This window comes from Myotis brandtii, unplaced genomic scaffold, assembly GCF_000412655.1.
Source record: "Myotis brandtii unplaced genomic scaffold, ASM41265v1 scaffold331, whole genome shotgun sequence".
Classification (NCBI taxonomy): domain Eukaryota; kingdom Metazoa; phylum Chordata; class Mammalia; order Chiroptera; family Vespertilionidae; genus Myotis; species Myotis brandtii.
In genome coordinates this window covers 533,906-536,413 of record NW_005362753.1, presented here as the reverse complement: position 1 = coordinate 536,413, position 2,508 = coordinate 533,906, and positions in this window count along the sequence as shown.

Genomic DNA, 2,508 nt, shown 5'->3' with positions numbered 1-2,508 from the left:
GCCCCCCGCCCTTGCTGCCCTGCGTGGCAGCCATCGCCTCTAAACGTGGCCTTTTCCCACTCCCCTCCCGCGTTTTAAAGACCTTCCCGCTCGGCCGCTTTCCACCCCGCTCCTGGCTCGGGGTCCTCCGCATTTGGGGGGACCACGGACGCCACCTCCCACCCCCACCCACCCGCAGACGAGAGGGGACAGTGGCCCCACGTACGTAAAGTGTTCATTGCACAGGTTGCTACCCGGCACCATGCCTTGTGGCTGTGGGTTAAAATGTGAAGGCCGAGTGACCGGCTTAAGGAAAATCCTACTAATGTACCCCAAAATGCAGACATCGCTTCCAGAGGCACCTGATAGGTGCTTCGGTGCCCAAGAGTAGCACCTACTGTGTGCTGGGCGCTGCCGAGGTCAGCAAGGTTCAATACGGAACTCTTAGGCTAAGCTACTTCCGTGGAGACGCGCTGGCTGCAGCTCGGATGTGTGTGTCCTTAATCAAAAAAGGGTGTAAAACATCTCACCAGTAATGTTGATATTTATTGCATGTTGAAATGGTAATGCTTTCTGATATATTGGAGTAAATATTCGTTTCAGTTGCGTCTTTTTAGAATGTGAGTGCGAGAAGAATGGCGATGCTTCGTGTGGCTCGCGTTATGTCGCTATGGGACCGGCTGATGCAAGCGGGTGATCTTTCCATGGGCCCTGCGAGGTCTGTGCAGTCATTGCCCCCCACCCCTGTCTATTAAGAGGAACAAAACAAAAAACCTCCGGCGACTGAACAGCTAAAACGTGGACAACTGAGATTTGAACCCGGGTGTTCTGGCTTTGACGCTGGGGTGCTCATCGCGCCTGCGCGCCCATGTTGATCATATAGTTGCTGTAAACTCACCTACTAGTAAGCGTGGACTGTTCATGGGTAATATGAGGAAATAGAATGCTCTTGGCAGACTTCCCTAAAAGTAATGTTTCTTATATGGCAAGCACTGTGGGCTGTAGACCTCCCCAGTAACACATGGAAAGGCTTTGGGGAGATCATCCTTTATGGGAAAGGAAGGCATCCAGGGTGGGGATGGCCACGGCCCCCCCACCCCCCCACCCCCCGCAGTGGGAATGTGTGGGCAGGTTCACTTCCAGCCCCTCCTGCTGTCCTCTGAGTTGGTCAAAACTAGCTGGACTTCATCAGCTAGTTTGTCTGATTTTCATCAAATTTTTTTTTAAATTAAGTATTTATATGGTTCATCCATCAGAAAGCAGAAGAAGATATACAGTTAAAAGAATCTCTCCCCCACACCTGTCTCCATACCCAAACACATAACCACTATTTTTTGCTCATTCTTCTAGGTAATCTTTTTATGCCTATAGAAGCCGAGACATCCCCCAATTTACAAAAGTAGTTGCATGCCACACCCAAGTATTACGTTTTGCTTTTTATTACTTAATGTATCAAAAAATATATCTGTAGCAGTATATACAGATCTCCTCATTAATTTTTTTTCAATTCCCATAACATTTTATTGTAGGAATATGCCATGATTTATTTAACCAATACTCTATTGATGGGCACTTAGACTTCCAGTCTTTTGTAATTAAACATCGGTCCATTTGGAACTGACTTGGTATATGGGGTGAGGTATGGATCCAAATTAATATTTCTTCCAGACGCTACACAGCGTGCCATTATTGCCCATTTGCTGAAGCGTTCCCTTCTAGACTCTTTTGTCCCAGTGGTGTATCTATTCATCTTCCAGTTGCTCGTGCTTTAAATCTGGAGAAGAAATCTTGTAAGGGATAGTGTTTCATACTTGGTTGAGATCACTAAAAAGCTTAGCGCTAATATTCCAGCCCATATTAAACAGTACAGTACCATGTGGTAAGCATTTTCTGTGGGTTAATTTTTATTTCCTCCTTGCCCTGACTATATTTCAGTTTGTTTTGTTTTTTTTATAGAACAAGGCAGGATATAAATACACCTTTGTTTAAGCCCTAGCCGGTGTGGCTCAATGGATAGAGCGTTGGTCTGTGGACCAAAGGGTCCCAAGTTCAATTATGGTTAAGGGCATGTGCCTGGTTGCAGGCTCCTCCCCGGCCCAGGCCCTAGTCTGGGCATGTACAGGAGGCAACCAGTCGATGTGTTTCTTTCACGTCAGTGTTTCTCTCTGTCTTTCCCTCTCTCTTCCACTCTCTCTCTCTAAAAGATCAATGGAAAAATATCCTCGGGTGAGGATTTAAAAAAAAAAAAAGATTCTCTGTTTGTAACAGAAACCAACCTGAAGTAGCTTAATGGAAAGGGAAGAATTTATCATTAGGATGTCAGTTTCTCACAAAGCCAGGACCAGGAATACAGCTACATCTTAGCCAAGGACTAGGACCAGGGTTAGGAAGTGCCCAGAAACCCAAAAGATACTCCTCATGTCCTTCTGTGATTTTCCCCCTGTGTGTCTGCTTCATCTGTCACTCTCTCTCTCTCTCTCTCTCTCTCTCTACTCTTTTTTTCTCTCTCTTTCTCTGTCTACACAGGAT